At 37.6% G+C, this 25,989-nt stretch overlaps 5 non-coding genes across 5 annotated transcripts; all 5 read left to right on the forward strand.

Moving 5' to 3' along the window:
- The first annotated feature begins 918 nt into the window (after positions 1 to 918).
- On the forward strand, positions 919 to 991 carry Trnar-ucg (transfer RNA arginine (anticodon UCG)). Its single transcript has one exon. It is a non-coding gene; the product is annotated as a tRNA-Arg (tRNA).
- A 1,431-nt stretch (positions 992 to 2,422) lies between these two features.
- Trnar-ucg (transfer RNA arginine (anticodon UCG)) lies at positions 2,423 to 2,495 on the forward strand. The gene has a single exon. It is a non-coding gene; the product is annotated as a tRNA-Arg (tRNA).
- Positions 2,496 to 3,876: 1,381 nt separating this feature from the next.
- On the forward strand, positions 3,877 to 3,949 carry Trnar-ucg (transfer RNA arginine (anticodon UCG)). Its single transcript has one exon. It is a non-coding gene; the product is annotated as a tRNA-Arg (tRNA).
- Positions 3,950 to 4,860: 911 nt separating this feature from the next.
- Positions 4,861 to 4,933, forward strand: Trnar-ucg (transfer RNA arginine (anticodon UCG)). Its single transcript has one exon. It is a non-coding gene; the product is annotated as a tRNA-Arg (tRNA).
- Positions 4,934 to 12,715: 7,782 nt separating this feature from the next.
- Trnar-ucg (transfer RNA arginine (anticodon UCG)) lies at positions 12,716 to 12,788 on the forward strand. The gene has a single exon. It is a non-coding gene; the product is annotated as a tRNA-Arg (tRNA).
- Positions 12,789 to 25,989: the final 13,201 nt, after the last annotated feature.

The raw sequence follows: 25,989 nt of genomic DNA on the forward strand, positions 1-25,989 counted from the left end.
TCCACGTCTTCGATTGCGAGAAAGCAACGCATTAACATGTAACAACAGCAAAGCCTTTTTTTGTTTGTATCGTTTTTGATAATTATGAAGTAAAAGTAGAGCCCTAATTTCCAATAAAAACTATCTGTTTCCACCATATCCATTTTGCGACAACCGAATTTCGCGCGCCCATGTGAATTAAGACCCGAAGCTCGATTGTTATGGTCTGTTAGTTCTTCATGGCTCGATGCCGCAAGCTCGTTCGCAAACCATTTCATGTGAAAAGGGCTATTGTTTTCCCCCAGCGACTCCAATTTATTCCGATAGGAAGTCAATCGTTTGCAACTTTCAGAAGTTTCAGATTGAAGTCAGCTAATTTATTGTAAGCATTGGCAAATCGATTTCGCCTGCACACACGCATTGATCGTGTATGTGCAATGACCAAACCTACTTGCTGTGCAATTGTTTTCTTGAATACTGTAAGTACGAACAGGAAATATGTGTTTCGTTAGTTTTTCACTAATTAAAGTAAATCTTATGTCAGAAGACAATCACGATGAACAAAGTGGCCCTTCGGGTTGTACTTGCTTGCGTGATGCTCTCCAGCATCAACACAACCAATTTCGGGAACAAAAGAAAAAACCCGCCATTTACTAGGAAAAATGAGCACAAACAAACGTCCTGTTTCATAACGCAACACATATTGCACATAAACTTCTACTGATGTTTTGTATTCGGTGTTGGTCGAGGGGGAGCAGAACAGAACAAAGAAATCAAGATGGATAAGCGAATAACCATCTGCAACAATTGGATTATTTATGGCAAACTACCCGCATATACCACTGAGAAGTGTGTGCCACATCTGGATGACGTGAGACAGGATGCGATTTAACAACATTCTTACTCATATCTCTTTGAAACAATTATTCTTCACCCAGCGGCCGCGTGGCCTAATGGATAAGGCGTCTGACTTCGAATCAGAAGATTGAGGGTTCGAGTCCCTTCGTGGTCATATTTTTTGAATGCAAACAAACTAAACAAAGTTAAATTGAAACAGCAAACAAGAAGCTCTCACAGTAAATTGCAAGACTAGTCACAGATAACAATAGAGTTAAAAGCCAGAATCTATCCCTCTATACTCAGCCTGAACAGAAGACGAACTAACTCCAAACAGTTCAGCAACAGTCCTATATTCGGCAGAAGATGCCAGTTTAAACAGTGCCATTGCTGTCCTCTTTGTTACAGATATTGGCTGTCTAATTGTAATGTCACCTGAAAAGAACAACAACAACATAAAACAATTCCTACACTTCTTCACACACACAAACACACAATGCATTCTTTACTCAATCTGAAATGACTCAACCAGTGGGAATCATTAAAACCGGGAACTATAACATTCCACTATTGTCCTGACCTAAACCGAATGAAAATAACATGTAAAATAACCAAGATTCAAACTTATACAGTATTCCAGTAAGCATAAAGACTATACCAACATCTCTCCTCTATAATCGCCTCGGCCGTCCAGGTCTTCGATTGCGAGAAAGCAACGCATTAACATGTAACAACAACAAAGCCGTTTTTGTTTGTATCGTTTTTGATGATTATGAAGTAAAAGTAGAGCCCTAATTTCCAATAAACTATCTGTTTCCACCATATCCATTTTGCGACAACCGAATTTCGCGCGCTCATGTGAATTAAGACCCGAAGCTCGATTGTTATGGTCTGTTAGTTCTCCACGGCTCGATGCCGCAAGCTCGTTTGCAAACCATTTCATGTGAAAAGGGCTATTGTCTTTCCACCAGCGACTCCAATTTATTCCGATAGGAAGTCGATCATTCGCAACTTTCAGAAGTTTCAGATTGAAGTCAGCTAATTTATTGTAAGCATTGGCAAATCGATTTCGCCTGCACACACGCATTGATCGTGTATGTGCAATGACCAAACCTACTTGCTGTGCAAATGTTTTCTTGAATACTGTAAGTACGAAAAGGAAATATGTGTTTCGTTAGTTTTTCACTAATTAAAGTAAATCTTTTGTCAGAAGACAATCACTATGAACAAAGTGGCCCTTCTGGTTGTATACTTGCTTGCATGATACTGTCCAGCATTAACACAACCAATTTCGGGAACAAAAGAAAAAACCCGCCATTTACTAGGAAAAATGAGCACAAACAAACGTCCTGTTTCACAACACAACACATATTGCACATAAACTTCTACTGATGTTTTGTATTCGGTGTTGGTCGAAGGGGAGCAGAACAGAACAAAGAAATCAAGATGGATAAGCGAATAACCATCTGCAACAACACGATTATGTATGGCAAACTACCCGCATATCCCACCGAGAAGTGTGTGCCACATGTGGTGATTTGAGACAGGATGCGACTTAGCAACATTCTTACTCATATGTCTTTGAAACAATTATGCTGCACTCAGCGGCCGCGTGGCCCAATGGATAAGGCGTCTGACTTCGAATCAGAAGATTGAGGGTTCGAGTCCCTTCGTGGTCGACTTTTTTGAATGTAAACAAACTAAATAAAGTTAAATTGAAACAACAAACAAGAAGCTCTCACAGTAAATTGCAAGACTAGTCACAGATAACAATAGAGTTAAAAGCCAGAATCTATCCCTCTATACTTAGCCTGAACCGAAGACGAACTAACTCCAAACAGTTCAGCAACAGTCCTATATTCGGCAGAAGATGCCAGTTCAAACAGTGCTATTGCTGTCCTCTTTGTTACAGATATTGGCTGTCTAATTGTAATGTCACCTGAAAAAAACAACAACAACATAAAACAATTCCCACACTTCTTCACACACACAAACACACAATGCATTCTTTACTCAATCTGAAATAGGTCAACCAGTGGGAATCATTAAAACCGGGAACTATAACATTCCACTATTGCCCTGGCCTAAACCGAATGAAAATAACATGTAAAATAACCAAGATTCAAACTTATACAGTATTCCAGTAAGCATAAAGACTATACCAACATCTCTCCTCTATAATCGCCTCGGCCGTCCACGTCTTCGATTGCGAGAAAGCAACGCATTAACATGTAACAACAACAAAGCCTTTTTTTGTTTGTATCGTTTTCGATAATTATGAAGTAAAAGTAGAGCCCTAATTTCCAATAAACTATCTGTTTCCACCATATTCATTTTGCGACAACCGATTTCTCCACGGCTCGATGCCGCAAGCTCGTTTGCAAACCATTTCATGTGAAAAGGGCTATTGTCTTTCCACCAGCGACTCCAATTTATTCCGATAGGAAGTCGATCATTCGCAACTTTCAGAAGTTTCAGATTGAAGTCAGCTAATTTATTGTAAGCATTGGCAAATCGATTTCGCCTGCACACACGCATTGATCGTGTATGTGCAATGACCAAACCTATTTGCTGTGCAAATGTTTTCTTGAATACTGTAAGTACGAACAGGAAATATGTGTTTCGTTAGTTTTTCACTAATTAAAGTAAATCTTATGTCAGAAGACAATCACGATGAACAAAGTGGCCCTTCTGGATGTACTTGCTTGCGTGATGCTCTCCAGCATTAACACAACCAATTTCGGGAACAATAGAAAAAACCCGCCATTTACTGGGAAAAATGAGCACAAACAAACAAACGACCTGTTTCACAACACAACACATATTGCACATAAACTTTTACTGATGTTTTGTATTCGGTGTTGGTCGAAGCGGAGCAGAACAGAACGAAGAAATCAAGATGGATAAGCGAATAACCATCTGCAACAACTGGATTATTAATGGCAAACTACCCGCATATCCCACCGAGAAGTGTGTGCCACATGTGGATGACGTGGTACAGGATGCGACTAAACAATATTCTTACTGATATCTCTTTGAAACAATTATGCTGCACTCAGTGGCCGCGTGGCCTAATGGATAAGGCGTCTGACTTCGAATCAGAAGATTGAGGGTTCGAGTCCCTTCGTGGTCACATTTTGTGAATGAAAAAAAACTCAATAAAGTTACATTGAATATTCAAGTGATGCAAATCTGAAGACATTTTTTTATATACGAAATATACCAACATTTATTGGTCTATGGCAATGAAGGTGGAAAAAGTTATGAACTCACTCCAAAAATTACGTCACAGTGCGGCACTAACCGAAGAAATGCAACGCCGAAGTTTCTCGCATACACGCACGTACGAGGTTCTCCTACAAACATCGTTGAGTCGACAAAATGCAAAACAGCAATGAAGAAATACGCTTCGTTGATTATGCAATAAAACTAACCTCTGGGAAGCATGAACTTTGATACGATAAACTACAAGGGTGTGCAAACCAATATACGAAAAAATGTGTGCTATATTGGCGCACACACTTGTGGTTGATCGTACCAAATTTTATGCTTTTCAGAGGTGAAGCGTAAACATGTATTACTTTATTGTCATGCTGCCTACAAGAGTTGCAAAGATGCGCTGATTTGTTGCCCGCAAACAATAAAACTGAAAATGGCTTTAGTTTTTTATGCTTCAACAATACTGCCACATAAAATCCTTTGCATGTCTCCTTACGGAAGATGGACGCGGTAAGATGGCGATTTGTAAAAATTTTCCTTTTTTTGTTTGGTTCAAAGAGGCATTTTCGCGCTAATGACGCTTTATCTTTGAGTATTAAATGACAGTGGTTGTATTTAAAAAACGGAAAGTACACCAGCTTTAGCGGACAAAACATTTTGTCATTCTTGCATAAGCGACTAACCGTCTCCAACATTGGGATTCATTATAACCTTTTTCCCTTAAATCCCACTGAGAAGTGAGTGCCACATGTGGATGACGTAAGACAGGATGTGACTGAATAGTATTCTTGCTCACAGGGCAATAAAACAATTTTGTTTGTCAGCGGCCGCGTGGCCTAATGGATAAGGCGTCTGACTTCGAATCAGAAGATTGAGGGTTCGAGTCCCTTCGTGGTCATATTTTTTAAATGCAAAAAAACTCAATAAAGTTATGTTGAATATTTAAGTTATGCAAATCTGAAGACATTTTTTTATATACAAAATATACCAACATTTATTGGTCTATGGCAATGATTGTGGGAAAAAAGTTATGAAGTCACTCCAAAAATTACGTCACAGTGACGTCACTAACCGAAGAAATGCAACGCCGAAGTTTCTCGCATACACGCACGTACGAGGTTCTCCTACAAACATCGTTGAGGCGACAAAAAGCAAAACAGCAATGAAGAAATACGCTTCGTTGATTATACAATAAAACAAACCTCTGGGAAGCATGAACTTATAATCGTAAGCCGAAAAGTGAAATTATGGCGAGGGTAAGCCGAAAAGTTAAATCATGGTGAGGGTAAGCCGAAAAGGTAAATTATGGTGAGGGTAAGCCGAAAAGTGAAATTATGGTAATCGTAAGCCGAAAAGTGAAATTATGGCGAGGGTAAGCCGAAAAGTTAAATGATGGTGAGGGTAAGCCGAAAAGGTAAATTATGGTGAGGGTAAGCCGAAAAGTTAAATGATGGTGAGGGTAAGCCGAAAAGGTAAATTATGGTGAGGGTAAGCCGAAAAGTTAAATGATGGTGAGGGTAAGCCGAAAAGTGAAATTATGGCGAGGGTAAGCCGAAAAGGTAAATTATGGTGAGGGTAAGCCGAAAAGGTAAATTATGGTGAGGGTAAGCCGAAAAGTTTAATAAATTATGGTGAGGGTAAGCCGAAAAGTTAAATTATGGTGAGGGTACGCCGAAAAGTTAAATTATGGTGAGGGTACGCCGAAACGTTAAATGATGGTGAGGGTACGCCGAAAAGTTAAATTATGGTGAGGGTAAGCCGAAAAGTTAGCGTGAATAGAGAAGAAATGAAACCTGTATTTAAGCTCATGTATTTTGTACCCAGCTAACATTGGCCGCCGGGAAAAAGGGTTGTAAATATCCCTGACCGAAATACATGTTCCAGATCGGAGGTTATTTTTCTTTTTTACTGCTACGTTACGGCATTTTATATCGCCAAATGTGTTACCCGAATGAATACATGCTTTTGCAAAAAAATTATTCAAGATTAAACCGATGAATATTACAAATTGTCATCAATAGAGACAAATTTTTAAAACAAGAACAGTGTGACTGCTAGTACGACGATGGCCAATGTTAACTGGTTCAATAGTACGTGAACTGTTTGTTTATTCACCCTATCCTCTTGATTCATGCCTGACATTTTTCCTTGGGGTAACAGAAATGCTGTTTCAGACAACATGTAAAAAAAAGACTTATATACTCCAAACTAAAATCTTTTAGATTTTCGAACTGACCTCCTAATAAATCATGTAGAATTTCAACGCAATCCGCATCTTGTATTGGGAAGAAATTAATATTTTGTTATGTCGCTTCGCGAAACATTTCGCTTTGCAGGAAAGTAAAGTCATTTATATTCCGTCTCTGCAAGTTAATGGTTGCATGACAACACATGTCACCAGCTTTTGTTTTTGCAAAGCTTTATAATTGTCTGATGATTGACCAAAAAACGAGTGAAATGCTACCAATACAATATATGTAAACCGAACATATTAGACGGTAAAATACTCGCATTAATCGTTAATGGGCAACGACCAAACTATTTGCTGTTCGAGTTTTTTCTCAAATACTGTAAGTTCACAAAGAAATAAGTGTTGTGGGACTTTCTCACTAATGAAACAGAATGTTTTGTCAGAGGACCATCACGATGATCAAAGTGGCCCTTCTGGTTATGCTTGCTTGCATGATGCTCTTTTTAAATTTGTAAATGAAATATCGCCGACATGTTTGTACATAAATATGACTGTAGTAGGGATCTCCAGCAGTAAATCAAGCTCCGCTTGAGGACAACAAAGCATTTAATATAACTTAAATATAGCTAAAAAACAAAGGCCGTCATCATCCTAAAATAGGCAGTGTATCCCAAGCATTCTGTCGATGTATAATGAAACTTCCAGATTCCTCGAGCAAGACGAGTTAACCACGCGTGTAAAATATCACAATTTCAAATGTTTTTGCTAAAAACTTTCAAATTTTGATTTTTGGAACGATTTTGCGAACAATGTCAACCTTAGGGATTTGAAACAAGCAGAAGCACTTTCTAGCTAAAACTATGTTGCAGCATCTCACGACACGATGTTTCACACTTAAGCTATGTACTAATACATGTAAATTTCCTAATTATTGTCACTATTCGTACTACTACTGGAAGACGAAAACCGCACGACAATTTACGAAGTGAAGGAGTGTATATGTTTACGTAAACTGACGTTGAGTAAAATTAAAGCACCAGATTTCCATAACGTCTTAAATCGTACTCCAACTATCGATATTGGGACAAGTGACATAAATTACAAACATGCACAACAGCATATGTAATGCACAACAGCATATTATTAAAAGTAAGATGATTTTATCCGTTTTGCACCAACGTGAGGTAAAACAAAAACAAAAATGCACAGTCAACTGGTCCCCGAATTGAATTGCAAACCGCATAAGCTCTTCAGACAAGACAGGTCCTAAACAAATGTTCCAGATGAAAGGAAACAAGACATAATTCATGTAAACCAAACTTTCCTAAGCTTTTCGAACTGACTTCTGGATAAATTACAAGGAAATGCTTGGACATTTCGTCGAAATCCGCATCCTGGATTAGGAAGCAATCTATATCTTGTCATTCGGTTCGTCAACGGGATCCTACACCAAACATATGTTTTGCACAAAAGTATATCTTTACAGGAAAGCAAAGCCATCAATATATTGACCCAAGTAAAATCGCAATACACCAGACGCGGTTGACGGTTGCGGCTGGCGATGAGTAGCTTTCGCGGATTTTTCCCGCGCTTTTTGAAGCGGCAATGGGATTCACACCTGCAGTGCGGTTGGCGTCAACGCAATTAAACATTTCAACATGTAAAATACCTTGAGCGTCCTTGTGTCGTAGAAACGTTCATGGGAGACTTCATTTAGTTTTATTACAAGACAATTAACTTAACAATCTATATAATATTCATGTACGGAGCGTTTACTCACGACTTATATATTACTTGATTCGCTTTTACTGTAAGGGCACCAAATGACTATGTTAGAATGACGCCAGCTATGGTGTGAATGCCCCGCCCCTTCAAAATCGCGCCGCCAGCCGTCAATCGCGTCTGGTGTGAATCCCGCTTAATACAAGTTTTGTTTTGCAAACTTTAAGATAAAGGAAGTTGTGTGACATGTTACCGGAAAACGAGTAAAATATGGGACACGCATGTTTCGTATACAATTGTATAAATACCGAACATTTCAGACAGAAAACTATTCGGAGTGATCGTACGTGTGAAGTAACGACTAAAACCTATTTGCTGTACGATTTTTTTTAAATACGTTAATTACGCAACTAAACTATACGAATCGAATTCTTCCCACCCATTTAAGCTGAATGTTTTGTTAGAGAACCAACACGATGAACAAATTAAACTTTCTGGTCATGTTTGCATGCTTGATGCTCATTACCATCGATACAACCAACGCGGGGAGACCCAGACGAAGGCATGACCAGCAGAGTAGTTTAAGTAATGGTAAGAAATGTGTGTGTATAACGCATCGGAAAATTTCCAATAATCTGTATCTGTTTAAAAAAATAATTGCGATACACAGGGTTGGTAGTTTTGCGATTTACTCACAAATAAGCTGTGTTGCAAAATAAGTAGACAGGTGTGATTAATAAATCGTCTATATAACAGACGTCATAGCACTGGGCTTCAAATCTTAGCACTGGGCTTATTATTCAAGGTTAAACAGAATACGTACTTTTTTGTTTAGCATTGATGGAACTGGATGAGATTGCTGACATGCTTGATGGAGAAAGAGACGAAATGCGTTCGCCTCCAGGAAAATAGAAACTGGTTGGTAACACGTAAAATCGTAAATTTTAATAATTCTTGAATATTTTGTTTGAGATATCAATAAACATCACTGTAATTCATTGCATTGCCTGTCCTTGAAAAAAGCATTCTTTAATTTTGCAGATGAACGACACAAGGGATGGAGTTTTCAACGTAAACGATAAAAAAACAAAATTTTGTGGTTGGTGTAGTTGATTTCACGCTTTGTCATCACACATATTAAATATTTGGTCAAAACAAGAACGAAATAAATTTTTCTTTTGTGATGTTTTTATAGCAGGACGAAAATAATTTGCATTAGTTTATAAGGAGCGTGTTATGTAAAGATTATAGCTCAGAAGTATTTGAGATCTAAGAGCTGAGTAATGGGAAGGAGATGGACTTACATGGCCTGAGACAAAGTGTTATTTTAGTGTTGAATTAGATCTGGTCATGTTTTAACTTATTCTGTGCATTGCGTCGGATTCGAACAAGGCTCCAATAGAGCTGTGGGCAAACATTTCGGGTCAGAAATCATCAAAAATTTTACAGGCGGGACAATAGGAGCTGTGAGTAAAATGGGACTAGAGTGTTTTGCACCCTAAAGTCTATGAAATAATTTTTTCATAATTTTTTTAATACTGTAACAAAAAGCAAACAGATATGCACAAAAATAAGTATGAAAATCTTATTTATTGACTCTCCTTAATGAAAACCTCTACCAGACCAGATTAAAGACACAACTGGACAGATTTGGTCGCGGGCAACCCATTGCCCATGCCTGCGACTCAAAAATACGTCATGCGACTCAAAATGATCAAAGTATGTTTTTTCTTCAACTAAATGCCGCCTCCAGCATTGCCGACGGCATATTGTGAAACTGTTACATCTATAAATCTCACAAACAAAGGAAATAATCCGACAAATAATCGGAAAAGAAAGGGAAAAAAACGCGTAGTTCCGCGAAACAAACAATCCATATCTTGGAAGACAACTCTTTTCTACGAAATGTTTTTCACAACAGATTTCTTGCGAGCAAATGTTTTTGTCTTATAAAGTTGGAAATGGAAACAAAACCAGAATATCAAACATGAGAACAATACTCATATTAATTCACTTTCGAGTTTGACACTTTGGGGCCAAATGTAATTGTTTGTAGTAGAAAACGAGTTGCAGCCAATCGCAAGCACTGTCGTATATGCCGAAAAAACATAGTCATTTACCAGAAAAAGATGGCAAGAAACAAATGACCTGTTTCCTACCACAGTGTACATTATCCGAGGTGTTTGGCCGAAGTTTCGCACTCGGCTTCGCTAGCATCAGTGGAACGGATAACAAGAGTGGGAAAAACAACATACGGATTTCTGCATGTATTTTGTCTTCTTCCAGCTAACTTTAAACAATAACTGACATAAAATGAATAAAGTGTGTCTTGTCGTCATGCTTGCTTGCTTGATGCTCTTCAGCATCGATACAACCAACGGGTGGAGAAGACGAAACAACCAATTTAGTGATCAGAAGTCAGCGCATGATGGTAAGAAGTTAATTCTACCTCTAAAAATGTAACAAAATTAAACCGTATTTATACTTGTGTTGACAAGGTAAGCATCACTGTATCGTTTCGTAACCAAACAATCGCCTGGAAAGTACCAAAGCAATTAATGCTACAAAACAACAGTTTTTATTACATGCGTCTAAAGTTCAATGATCAAATTGTGTAAATAGACAAACTGCACGCTTCGGTGCACACATTTTTAGCACAACTAATGAGGTAGCAACGACTTTATGTGTACATTCTCTTGGTCCCATCCAGATATAATTAAAAAACAATATCTGTATTTTAAATTTTTTCACCATTAATGAAACTGGAGGAAATGGCGGACATGCTTGAAGATGAGAGAAAGGAATATGAGGAAAAGTGAAAACATGTTAGTATTGAATAAATAAAAACATATTTTTATTGATATGGTAGCCCAAAATAATAATAAACTAAATTTTTCATTTGCCTGTAGTTTAAATTAAATATATGAACCTCCCTTTGTTTTACAGATAAACATCATCATCAAGAAATTATCAATGAGAACGGGATTCGAAAAATTATCCTGAACAATAAAATATATTTTAAACGTATGTACTGTGGTTGATGTGTATGCAAACGACAACAGTTTACATCAATTGATATAAGATGTCATACAAATTTGCAACCGCATTTTTTTCAAAATCATTGAAAAGTTGGATCGACCTGTTAGTCATTTTCCTCTTTTATGGTATAAACCATAAGAGGGGCCTCGAAACCCAGCAAAATTATTCGGTCCGCAGCGTCATTATAAAATATAGAAATTATATCACCGCGTCGTTTCTTATATGCTGTGTTGTTGTAAAAACAATGAGATCATCTGAATGTAATCTTTCAAATGCGCAAGGTTTACCTCCGTTATTTAAACCCCACATACCCTCCAACCATCTTCACATTAAGCTTCTTCGCCTGATTTAAGAGTTTGTCGGCCACAAAGCAAAGCTGTTTAACCTGAGTTCAGAATCATGTAGTTGTAAATTTCTTAGTAAGCCGAAATTTCGCCATTCAAGCATAAACGAATGACCATTTGCAACAAATAGATTAAGTATGGCGAATTACCCGTATATCCTGACACACTGAGAAGTGTGTGCCACATATGGATGGCGATACAACATTCTTACTCTTATGTCTTTGAAGCAATTTTTCGATTTATTAATGAATTTCGCTTTTATATTACGTCACAGTGACGACACAAACCGAAGGTATGCAACGACGAAGTTTCTTGCATACACGCACATCGTAGAGGCGACAAAAGGCAGAACAGCAATGAAGAAATACAAGTTTAAGCTTCGTTGATTATTCAATAAAACAAACCTCTGGGAAGCATGAACTTTGATACGATCAACTACAAAATTGTGCAAACTAATATACGAAAAAATGTATGCTGAAGTCATCGACAAAGTGCCGATTCCAGCATTGTCGTCGGCATATTGTAAAACATTTAGATCTATAAATCACACAAACAAAGGAAACAATCCAAAAAACAATGGGAAAAGACAGGGAAGAAAAACGCGTCGTTCTGCGAAACACACAATCCATATCTTGGAAGACAACTCGTTTCTACGAAATGTTTTTCACGACAAAATTTTTGCGAGCATATGTTTTTGTCTTTTTAAAGATCCATAATCTATGTCAATCAAAAGGCCTCTACTTTGTGACGAGGCGAGTTCAATTTAAAATAGTTGATAACTAATTTAAACTGTTGTAAAATGTAGTTGTTACGTCACAAACAAAAATCGTCGATTGAAAGAGGCTTAATAAAGTAGTATCGAGTTAATTTATTAGTATGTTGTCGTAGACAACCTTGTGATGTCGGTACCAAATACCAAGTTTGTACGACTTCTCCTTCATTGTTACCTACAATTGTATACTTTGAGACTGAAATACACGTTGGATTCGGTTGAGAATGGACTCGATTGTCAATTGGGTCAAAAGTTTTATAGTTGGTTAATGTGGGCACCCTTGTGGTTGTCTGCACCAAATTTCATGTTTCTGCGACGTCTCCTTCATTGTACAAATTGCGTACAATTGTAAACTTTGTGACTTGTTTGCCGCGAACGGCGCAAAGGCGCGATAACCTATGCTTACATTTTTTCGTATATTGGCGTACACCCTTGTGGTTGATCGTATCTTAGTTCATGTTTCCCAGAGGTTTGTTTTATTGCATAATCAACGAAGCGTATTTCTTCATTGCTGTTGTGCTTTTTGTCGCCTCTGATTTTGCCATTCAAGCATAAGCGACTCACTATCTCCAACAGTTGGATTAATTATAAACTTCGAATCAGAAGATTGGCGGCCGCGTGGCCTAATGGATAAGGCGTCTGACTTCGAATCAGAAGATTGAGGGTTCGAGTCCCTTCGTGGTCATTTTTTGTGAATGTTTTATGAGCAAATCTGAAGCCGTTATTTACGTTTTTTGATCCTAGCTTACAACCTTGTGCAATAAAATATTAAAACTGAGCAGCTTGAAAAATCTTAATACACTCTGATGTGCGCTGTGGGCTGATAAACGAGGCATCCTTCGACGGTTTCCACAGTAGCCGACATTGAGTCCCGTTTATATTCATATTTTGTGAAGTTCTTCAGGACGGAATGATTCCTGAAGCTTTTTTTTTTAAATTTTACCTACTTTTGGATCAATTTGTATGAGCTTTATCCCTACGTTCTGTCAATTTGCAATAAAATGACGCGCTTCGCTTGGGTTTTTGAAGTTCGGGCTGCAATTTCAGAAATTTTTTGCGCCACCTGTATTAATTTTCGTACCCATTAATCATATTTATGTAGCAGTTGTAAGGAAAGTCGGAGTTGTTTCCTGCAACCAAAATGGCCCCGACTTTATATACAAGTACTATTGAAATAAATTATTAAAATAAATAAGAGAGTTCAGGAACAAATTCAACATCAATAAAGTTCAATAGAAAGATCAATAAAGTGCATCATATAGGACATGATCTCGATATGTCAGAAAATTATTTACTCGGGGTGGAACTTATTGTAAAAAAGCATAAAGTGTGTATCATCCATACTACCAGCAGATTCTTGTTATTCTAAAATCTTCACGCAGCGAATGAATGTGTGTATTTTTAGCAATACCTTTGGAAATTTTCTCATAATTTTTCACACTTTACGTATTTGTTGTTCGAACGCGTTCTTGGTCTTTTCTATGCAAAATAAAATTGAATTTAAGCAATAATATCTTGGTTTAAAGAGACTGTCACTCACTGTTTCTGTGTATGTAGTTTTGCAAGGATTATTTTTTCAATCTTGCATAACGCTTGGTGTAAATAGAACTTAGTGGCCACATTGAAAAAATTTCAAGTCATCTAGTTTATAAAGCGCAATTTATGGCCAATGTAAAAAACATTGATACATTATACAGCCAATTTTTCGCCTGTTTCCCACCAAAATTGTTCAACCATACTCGCAAACTTATACAAACACTCTCACTTAAGATTTCGTAAAGCAGTCTTGACACTAACGACTCTGAGGTTAAAAGCAGAGCCCGTAAAATATTGCAACCTTTCCCAACTCCCGGTTTTCTTCATAATCTAAAACTGCTAAACAGCGCCACCAAGCGCATGGTTGAAATGTTTCAACGTCCGCAGGATAGCACAAAGAGCAATATGTTTAAGCGTAATATACTTTTGACCCCTTTGCGAGTTTCCAATGGGCTTAATACATTTGATTTGAAGTCATTTGATTGCGTGAATATAGGACGGAAGAAGAGGATGCGGTCTTTCGAGTTGTACGCCGAAGGTAAAGTTGTATCACATGTTAGTCGAAGACGGGCCTTAATGTTGCAGTGCGCTGGCACCAAAGTCAAAGTCAAAGTTGTTTTTTTGCCCTCGAAATAGAGCAAGAGACTAGTGATGGGGATAACATTATAAGTGTTTATGATTGTGACAAGGATGGATTGCTAAAATACTTTGCAACGCTGATTAATATTCCTGATGACAGACATTTGTGGGAAAATGCAGCAAAATTCTGACGAGTGCGTTGATAACTTTGTTACGCGATTTAAACAGAAAGCCGAATGGTGCGGGTGTGAAAACCTTGATGAAAAATTACGATGCAAAATAATTAAAAATTTCGAATCCAATCTTTTGAGATGCTGGTTACTGGAACACGGCAAGAACTTTAGGATGATGCTTCCCTGAGGGAAATTGCGAGTGTTTCAACACAGCGAGAAACACGTGACAGACACGGAGGGTTGTTACACGTCGCTTAACGAAGTACAAAGGGTATCGCAACCGATATACAGTGCACGCAAAGGTAAGACGAATTCGATGAAATCCTGTTGATTAATATTGTCCAGCTCGGGGAAAAAATGCATTAAATGTAAATGCGCAAGACGTTTTGCTGTATATTGCAAGACGGTTGTTCAAATGGATTCGGGAAGCTAAAAACTTTCAGTTAAGCATTCCGGTTGAACCCGTTTACCCGTTTAGCAAGTCGGTTTAAACCATAGCGCAGCCCCTTAGGCGCGTACTCTTTCACATACGTGATAAACTTGAAAAGAAGTTAGAAGAACTTGAAAAGTACGACATTATTGAAAAGATGTCAACATTTTTTAAACCTCATCTAATTGGGCATATCAATTTCATCATGAAAGTGTGGTCATCACCACACTTTCAACAGAAAGGATTACATTTCTACAAGCCTCTCGTGTTTGGAATAAGCTGTGTACCAGAAATGTACCAAAGAACAATCTATAAAGTATTGTCTGGTTAGGAAGGAATGCACAATATTTTAGACGAGGTCAAATGTAAAAGAGCATATAGAACGTTTAGTCAAGGTGTAACGCAAACACAGGTACCGGCTTAACGGTATCTGACCTGCAACGAAGACCTATCCCAACATGTAACCTTCATTTTCTTAAGTAGGAATCAGTAAAAAAGGAAACTCACTTTAACGATACAACTTGCAAATTCTCTCTTTCAAGTAGCACAGGAAATCAAGAAAAATAAAATACACTTAAAAGATACAGAAAACATTAAACTAACTTAGTTGTTCTTCTGGTACAATTAAACGTTGACCTGGTGTTATTATAGTTCAATTTCACTTTCATGCACCATCAATTTCTTCCTCTTGCTCCATTAGTTTCCTCCTACTGCACCCTCAAACTCATCAGGTATGGTTGGAACTTGCACTTCGTATAAGAATTGCCTCTCAACACTGTGTTATTGATAACGACAAAATAATCGCACAAACATTTGACAAAACGATTATTAAACTTTGGTGAAAAGTATTTTTCTGCACAAAAACTCAAAAGACAACAAACTAGCCGCTATCGTGTGCCAGGTAGTAGTTGATTGTTAGCAAACAACAATTTCCAAACAAAAATTTTGAAGAAGGCAGAATATAATTTCCTCTGCCAATAGTTTGTATTCCATCAGTTGGCTCCTTTCCAACATCATAACATCGTATTAACAACTAACATTCAATGAACGACAAATAGTGTGAAGCTCACTGGGATCAAGGGCGTCAGAATCACCGCGTCATTGTAATGCCAAAATGATTTTTCCCAAATTGATGTTAAGTGTTTCATCACACACACATGACAAGAGTGCCCATGTGTTGGATAGCGCGTGACGTTGACGACGAGTCTGGCTAATTTAACGTGTAACCATGGTACATAAAATGATGACACACAAAATGACACCAAAAAGCATGTCTCGGCATTAATATAAACAAGTAAACCGCAAAACGAAATGCGGATACGTTCCAAAATGATTCGTGAATTTTTATTCTTCGGTTTGGGCAGATTAGATCTGGTCTCAAAGATGTTACTTTTTGTTTCATAAACATGTGTTTCATAAAGAAAGATGTCTTTTGAAATAATAATTTTGTGATCGAATTACTCTGCTATCACAAGTTAAATAGCATTCTAAACAAAGAAAGTACGCGTGACGTCAAAAAGATGATTTTGTTTTTACAGATTGGTTGACTTCATATTTTTCACAAACTAAATGCAAGGTTTATTTACAGGGTGGTTTCTGCTTCAACAACATGTAAGTTTTCTCGGTTAGCAACCACAACTAAATTTCCTTGTTGCTCTTCTTCTGGCTGACGGCCGAAAACGGCACGTAAGCCATCACGGACTCTATCATAAAGCAGTTTCGGGGCGTTGGAATAGATGAGGGGATTTAAAGAGCTGTTGATGGGGAGCAGGATAATTGCTGACACAGCATACATGACTGGAGGCATAGGGAATCCACCGATGTTCACAAATGCCGCGATCGAAATTGGAACCCAGCAAAGAAAATCGGTAATTATCAGTCGAAGGATTTTCTTTTGCATTTCTGCCGAAACAATTTGCATTATTGGAATATTATGTCTGCAAAGACGAATGTGCTTACCTTTGTTTTGTCTTGCCATCACTCCATCTCTTGGTCTCTCGTTCACTTTCCTGGAACTGGCAGTTGACTTCTTGTAAATCCAAAAGTACGTAATTGCCACAAACATGAAGGCAAGGAAGTTGAGAGTAATGATGGCGATTGAATATCCCCATGCCTTGTCGTTGGTTGTTACATACAGTTTGCTGATGCAAACGCTGCTGCTGCTATAATATCTGCACATATACATTTTGAGACATCAAAATTAGAAATTTTGCGCGAAGAGAAACAAACCCCAAATATCCAGAAATATCAAATAACTCGGTGTAATTGTAATCCTTAAGAATATCCATAAAATCCATCCAGGAATTAGCATTATTCACTTGCATGAGGGTAGTGTTGAGTACTTGGGAATCGTAGCTTTGGAAAGTTACAAATCGATCCAAGAAGTTATTCATGTCTGTGTATATAAGGCGAGTGTCATTTAAACTGGTTTGAACATCGACATCTACGACAATATCTTACTAGAAAAGTCGACTGCCACATTGTCAAAAAACGGATTTTCATTCATCCAAGCTTTGGTTTCGAACAAATGCTGAAGTTTAGTTGTGAGTGGAATAAAAGCAATTGCAAACGAGAATACCCAGCAGAGAATAATGGAAAGGATGACAGTTTTCAATTCCGGTTTCAACGACGCATTGAACGGCTGAAAGACAAGAGAACATTAACGTGTTTTCAGTAAAAGCAAAGTTCTCAAGCTCGCCGATCCCTTCAAATCCAGGGATGGAGAATGTAGTCGTCAGTTCAAACTCCATCAGATTGGAAATTGTTTTCGAAAGATCTCCATTAGAATGGGAATCTAGCTATAGTTGTCGAGGTGATATCAAATAAGTTTCCGGAATGGTATACGCGGAATCGCATTTTTTATTACATGATATTTGTCAGTACCGTAACAAACCAATCTTTATGTGCGTTGTCATAAACTTTTGGAAAGGGCCGTCACTGCCTTAACAAAGCTGGCATAACTTGCTCGAACAAATACAACTGTTTCACTCACGTTTTTCACAGCATACAGACGGAATATGGTCAATAAGACCATTGTAAACACCGATGTTTCGCTAGAAAGCAAAACCAATACACCCATTGTGGTGCAACTTCCGCTTGATCTCCAAATAAGGTCATTGGCACAATAATTTCCGGAGTATCTGACACCAGCGGCGCCCAGCATGATCAGGTAAACTCCCATGAGTAGATCGGAAACAGATAGATTCAAAACGAGCAGATGGTTTGTGCGAAATGCAGCAGATTGTGATTCTGTCGTTACCAAAGTTTTGCCTTCCATCACCATGACAACCTCAATAAAAAATTTGTAAATAATAAAACACATCGTTTTATTGCACTTGGCTAGAAAAAAACTTGGGTAATTTTACCAAATTTCCGACAATGGCGAGCATCCCCATTATCCACACAATGGCTCGCAGAAACGGGTTTGCAATCAACTCGTATCGTGATGAAAATATGTTTTCGTTGATCATTTTTGATTTTGTTGGGCACTCGTCTGACCAGTCTGTACAGTCGCCCACTCCATTGAATTTCTGTGAATTTTAAAAGACTTATATTTTGAGAAATCTTATCTTTTTTCGGCATAAAAATTATGTTGCAAAATTACTGTTTTACGTGTAATTGGTAAGCAATAATCTTTCCATTAACTTAAAGTGTATTAAAAATATTGGAATGAAGTAAAATATTCTTTATTGTGCACGGGTGTCCTGTGTAATGACGCACAACTGAAAACACGTTACACAAAACAAGAGAACGAAAAGAGAAAGGCAAACTATCCACTGCGTTACACTTACTATAAAAAGGATAAAATCTTCTATCTTTTAAATCTGAGTTTACCTTTTCCTTCTTAACGAACAATGGATCTTTGTTTTCGCAATAAAATCTTCCGTCATTTGTGCAGTTTATTTCGTCACTATGATCATCGCAGTTGATTGTGAGGTCACAAACATCCGATTCGTTGACAGAAATCTGGAGTTTATAAAACGTTTTATTTCGTTTCTGTCACTGAAAAACAAACAATTCGAAACTGCAATAGTATTTAGTATCATTATGCATTACACTAATACATTGTTAAAAAGTATATTTGCTTGATTTAACATTTCAAATTCCTCATTATCAAAACACTAGAACAATTAGAAACTGTAAACGATTTTGGCAACGGATTACTTTGGCTCCATTTGACGCTGGACAATAGAATCTTCCTTCCTTTGTGCACATTTCTTCAGGATATTCGTCAGTCTCGTCCTCGCAATCGATAAAACCGTCGCATATTTTTGACATAGGAATATTGAGATAAAGTCCGTCTTTTGTGTCGCAGTGTTTCCGATATTTGCAAAGTTTAGGAACTTCATCGTGGGGAAAGCGTTGACCTGCGTGACGGACACTACCAGCGCAGTCCCGTTTCCCATTGCAAAATAGTGCAGAGTCGAACCACCTCCAACTTTTCCCTTCCTGTGAAAAACAAATACTTGGTTCCTGCGTGTCAGTAAGACGTCGAACCACCTTCTTGCGTGGACGATGTAGTCCAACTGATTTGCACATTGTCAAACACGTTGATTTTAAATTAAACTTTATGCAACAAGTAAGTTGGTACACTGCATTGACGTTAGTCTACTTGGGAACGTTAATAACTAAGTCTTCATTATTTCTCACAAACTTATTTTCGACAAAGAAAGTTTTTTTACTTACGTAACAAAGCCCGTCCGCACCTGTTGAGATAGTTGCTGTTGTGCAGAGCAATCGGACACCAATACTGAAAATATTTAACCATCTGTTTCGCGTTCATTTTTCAATAAAAACAAAAAACAATAAAAACAAATTACGCTTTAGAATTCCTTACATGTCGAGAAAACGCAGTTGTTGACACTTAACGCAGTGCTTGTGGAGGTTGCGCAACGAAATTGCCACTAATGCAAGGTTTTTTACTTTTGGGTTTTTGCTACCCACAAAGTGAATGTCGAATTTCCCCCAAGATTACACCAACGTTCATCACTTACTTAGGTGAATGGCCGCACTTCATTTTCCCAGATTGACAGAAACATTCGTCACTTTTATCAGGGCAATCAATGACGTCATCACAAACATTTGAACGTGAGATTATCATGGGGTCGTTTGTACATTGGAAACATAACCGATGATTAAATGTGTGAGAACTACGAACATCCCTGAAGAAACACAAGTTCCATGACTGGTGAAAACATAAAAACGGAATTATCATAATAAAAGTTTCATTAAAAATCGTACTATTTTGTCACTTTTCCATATTTGGTATACATTGGCAGACTTAAACGACACTTATAAAAATATTAATGTATTGTTCAAGTCTTTTTTACCAAAACACATTAGTAGAAATACCTGACATCTCCATTCTCCGAGGTGTAACACAAATCAGATTTATCGTCACAATCGGCAATGCCGTCCCAAAGAAACATCTGGGGAAGATTGCAATTCCTGCCATTCCGAACACATTTGAATCCATGTCCATCATTCCAGTGTTGGAAAGCTGGGCAGTCATTGCAAGGATTGCCATCACAAACAGTCGAACGTTTCCAACAAGCTGAATTCGGACACTGGAAGTGCGATGGGCAAATGTACTCACATGGGAAATTCCCCAAGCAATTAGCAAGCTTAACGCAGATTTTATCTTTTGAGTTACAGGAAATTTTGGGTTGGTCCATTGTTTTGTAACAGATTCCATTATTGTCGAAACAATTGCAGCGTGGCATTGAACTAAATAAAATATGGTTATTTTGCTTCACCAAAGTAAGCGGCCTATCTTAAACTACACAAAATACCCGTTATGGTTATTCCCGTATTGCTGCGTTGTTTTTTCATTACAAGTGAATTCATCGCTCATATCAGGGCAATCAATGACGTCATCACAAACACTTGACCTTGAGATGATCATGGGGTCGTTTGTACATTGGAAACATAACCGATGATTAAATGTGTGAGAACTACGAACATCCCTGAAGAAACACATATTCCATGACTGATAAAAATATAAGAACGAAATTGTCATATTTGATTGCAACGTATAAATAGAAATCGTACTATATTTTTGTGGCAAATTCGTAATACACTGACAGAATTAACTGACATACATATCAAATTATCACCACATCTAAGATAGTTTTAACAACATACATTAGCGGTTGTAGAAATACCTGACATCTCCATTCTCAGAGGTGTAACACAAATCAGATTTATCATCGCAATCGGCAATGCCGTCCCATAGAAACATCTGCGGGAGATTGCAATTCCTGCCATTCCGAACACATTTGAATCCATGCCCATTATTCCAATGTTGGAAAGCTGGGATCTCCATCACAAACAGTCGAACGTTTCAAACATGTCGAATTCGGACATAGGAAGTGGGAGGGGCAGACATCACACATTGTTTTTCCAACACATTGGATATCTCTTTTGCAAAATTCCTCCCGTCTTAGGGCGCATAGTTGATTTAAATGTAGTACGTCATCCTTGTGATTGCAACTGCATCAAAAGATGTAATGAGTCATGCAATAATTTATACATGAGTTGTGTGTGTTTGTAAATGTTTAAGTGTGAAGAGTCGAAATAACTGACATTCTGACATAAATGTTAGGTTTTGCATGAAATAAACCAAATTAACTACAAACTATTCACGCACGACTGGGTATGCAATGGTTGAAAGGAGGTTTGTGAATAAAAACACCTGCGAAACCTGGTGCCTTCTACAACAGGCTGTGTGTCGTCTGTGGCATGTCGGTACAGACAGTGTTTTCTGTTTTTCACAATGTTTCTTGTCTCTTATTTGAGTCTCGCGTACGTGGGGTTTTGTCGACATCCAGTTTATGGCTTAACCAATAAAGGTTGTCCACCGCCTTACGTTTTGTGTTGATAATGTAAGTGAAAAAAATCTGTTGTGCGCATTTCCGTGGAAGATATGTTGCTTTCGGTAATTTTGTCCCTTGAAACGCAAAGAAACAACAATAAAAAAACAGTCTTGTTGATTTAAAGGTATTTCAAGTTTTTAGTTCGTGGTAACACCACAACCATTTACAATGAACCATTCCTTTTCTAAGACTTAAGTTTTGCGCCACACACTGATTTAGTTTTCCTTGTTTATCATGTGAGCCTTTCGCAATCTTCATTTGTATTGAAATAGTGAAAGATCAACATTTATCAACATGTGGGTTTTTGAAACTGCTTGGTTTATTTTACGCCACGTTCTTTTTTGTAAACATTCCTCGAGGTCTGTGTGCGCTATGCGGCACCATCACCTCATCAAACAGTTACATTGCTGTCAGGGGCACTTGCATACATGCCTTCATTTCCTTCATAACGATTGAGTTGTAAAAGTTACATTGTCTTGTGTTTTCATCTTTTCTTGTTTATAATTATTCAAATGTCTATTGCTTTTAATATGTAAATATCTCCACCTTTTCCGGACAGCTTCTCGACAAAAACCCACGGTTCAAAGCTGCTCGGTTCTCGTCTGTTAAATTTGTCCGTTTACGGCGTAACTGTACTTGCCGTTAGGGGAAAAATGTCAATTATATGAACTGTTTGATTGTGACAACCTCGATAAAACAAACGTAGGAAACATATAGTATTTTCACCTTATGTAAGGACTAGTGATGTTTTCAGGATAAGTGGGAAAGTCGACCGGTTTCTCATCACTTCCATCCTTGCAATCATGACGACCATCACAAAACAAAGGTATTTCTACCATCCTCTTTCTATCTTCGCACATAAAATCTGCCAAGTAACACTTTAACTCATACATCAGATAAAAAAATTCTCAGAATTATGTTTAGATATTTTACTGAAAAATTCCTGGCGAATTTTCAAGAAGTCACTCGGAAAGTTTTTATTTGAGCCATTTTATGTTTCATGTTTGTCGTCCATGTGCGTAGTAATTTTTCGTGGAAATAATATTTATTTGATTTTGCGCCTAACTTGATAAACCCATGCCGTTTTGTTTATTCTTGATATGACTTTACTGGTTGAAATCCGGCTGTAATATTAATCCAAACCTTTAACAAATATAGTTCAGATAACCTCTGAAATTATTCGTCAAGGTCACCCTGCAAGTTAGCCAAATGAATATTCAAATAACAACAGAATATATACATGTCATTCCGTCAAATTTATAAAATGAAGCTGAAGTGATTGTGATGAAGAGGAGCAGGATTCCAACCATCTTCAACCAAAATCTGATAAAAACACAAATAGTTCCTATCTTACAATGTTATGTTTCTGTAACTTTGCGGAGTGACGTCATCATTGCTTTTAATGGAGTTTTCCAAACTTTATGTCCAGGAATAACTGCAAGGTTATTTAAGATAACTATAAGAAACCCAAATATGTTTTTTATATAAACTGTCGTTACTTTTATGCGCATGTTGCTCAACGGCTCAGTGGAAATATCAGCAGTTTCTGTTAAAACTCGACACCTCAAAGAACTCCTCTTATCTTTATTGAAAAACTTTTATTCAAAGTGCTTTATTGGTTAATTTTGGTAAAACGAAAGTTTAACTGCCACACGTGCACAACCATATGTCTGGTAAAAATCTCTAAACCACGCTTGCTTTTTTTCAGCCGATCTGTCAGGCTTTTATCGCTTAGAAAGGTCCGGCATATATACTGTAAGTGACGTCTGTAACCAGCTGTCAATATGACCCGACAAAATTTTTACGCGATATAAAGGACCAAAATTTCGCCACACGCTCACAATGCGTCTGGGGAATCGTAAGACACCGTGCAAGTTCATCCTAAATCTAGACTCACCCTAATCAAAACCTAGCTCCATCCATGATGAGCAAAGCAATATCAACATGAAATGTCCGAGCTTGGTGGGACAGAGGAAGGAATATTTGTTCATTATTTTCGCGCAAAATTTATGCCCTTTTGGTGTATTTCAGACAAAAAAATGTTGCTATTTGATAGCATGGAAAGAAATGAAATAGCTCACAAACCTTGCTCCCATTTTTAGTCTTGATTCAACACGGCGGATCCCGACCTGATCCGTCTTAAATCCTCTCTCTGACCAACCAATGATTTCTGCGACACGAAATGTTGTAAGTTTTGCAAGAAACTGTTTTAACAAATTTTTTCTTTAACTTTATGATATTGTTTTATTAACAAACAATCACACATGTCAGCATCCTCATACCTGCTAAACTTGAAAAAACAACTTTTAGTTAAAAAGCAAGGCAATTAATAAAATATTGACTCCGGCAAATATTTTTTGATTGCCTGTAAGGAAACATCAATATATTATTCTACATTGTTGTCAAAGTAAAACTCCCCTTTCAGTGTTTAAAATTCCCCGTTTTACTGTCTTTAGGTTTGTCTGCGCACTGCTCTAAACATCGCCTGTATAAAACATCGACAGGTATTGTTACACAAATATTCTGCGTTCTTGATTTATATCGTCTGAAATTAATAACCTAGCATTTCCTAATCCCGTGTCTTACCTACGTCAGAACAACATCCTGGAAAAATAAAACGTGGTTGTGTCGAGGCCAGTTTTGTCGAGTAAATAAATGCCAGTCTATTTCACAGATTCGTTCAGGTTACATATTTTAAAGTAAACATGGTTGCAGATTAAAAACTCGTGTAAGCCAAGTCCTCTAGAAAGAAAAGTGTACTTTTGCCGCTTTTTAATAAAATTAGACTTTACCTTTATATTCGTTTGAGGAAAATTAACAGTTGGCTGCTCAGTGAACCATTTGTACCCAAGTGTCACCGCCATGTTTAATTTCCCATGTTATTGGGAAGGCGCGGATTAAACAGTCGATAAATGTTGTTAAGTAATAGTGTTGACTACTTTTCTTCAAAAGGATGTATCGTAATGTTGAAAATATTGTGCAAAATTAAATTTGAACCTTGCAGGAGTTTCCGCTCTGGTTTCCAGCAAACTTATATTTCAACGCTGGGTCTTCCTCATCAATGGCATGACAACTGATTTCCTGCTCAGCATTCAAATATTTTCATCATCATAACATTGGTCGCAAGTTGATTGACAGCTTCGTGCGCGGTGCTCATCGCCTGCAAATAAATTGGTGCCAGGTTGCAAATACGCGGATTCCTAGAGATTTATTTGTGCATAATTCCCAACGACAATGCGCGATTCCAACGTTTTGACGTTTAGATTAAATTCTCATTACCTAACAAGTAATAAAGCGCATTTGTACCATTGCTCAAACTGTCTGTCTGGTCCATGTTGCGTCTCCGTCTTCTCCACCCGTTTGTTGTATGGATGCTGAAAAGCATCACACATGCAAGCAATACTATAAGGGTAAACTTGTTCATCGTGTTCTTAGCAACAGATGTAATTGGTGAAAGATAGAACTGATGCAAGAGTAAAAAAAATCGGAATATTGATATCTCCATTTTCTGCAGAGCTGCATGTTTGTGCCAAACATGTGTTTGGTGTTGGATCCCTTAGAAGAAACTAAATGACAAGATATAAATTGCTTTCTGAAACAAGATTCGCATTGCGTTGAAATGTGGCATTGTCGCCGCACAACACATGTATATACTAAAAAAGGCCCAAAGCGTATAACTATATTATGACCGAGAGTTAAAACCAAAGTCATTGTAATCACGCGTTCAACGCATGTCCAAGTTGTGATGTCCAATAAAACGACATGGGAAAAAAGAAGAACTCATTTCCGGTTTTGGTCAATTCCTGACCGGACAATTTAATAGGAAAAACCTGCCGAGCTGGTGGCAGGTGAAAAAATTGTAGCCGGTAGAAGCAGCCACATTATAGATGTGTTATAAACCATGTAATTTGGGCAATAAAGTCATATAGGTAACTTAGGCAACCAAACTAACTATGTAAATCAAGTTAAAATAATTACAGACATTTCTTTGGCAAATAATAAATAAAGGTTGATTTAAACACAAGTACTTCTTTCGCAAATGATAAATAAAGCTAAAATAAACATAACTACTTTTAGTTATTCTGAAAACAAAGTCTACCTATACATAAATAACCTATTAGGGCACTTAGTTAATTAAGCTATATAAATAACTGACGTAATCGACCAAATCGGTCAACTTCAAGTTGCATTCAAGTTGCGCAACAACCGCAGACTATATAAGCAGAGCGACTAGCGCCTGCCAAATCAGTGTGTTTTAACTGTTGCTGTGTAAGGGTCTAGGCTGTTGGTTCT

This window comes from Ascidia mentula, chromosome 3 (genome assembly GCF_947561715.1).
Source record: "Ascidia mentula chromosome 3, kaAscMent1.1, whole genome shotgun sequence".
Classification (NCBI taxonomy): Eukaryota; Metazoa; Chordata; class Ascidiacea; order Phlebobranchia; family Ascidiidae; genus Ascidia; species Ascidia mentula.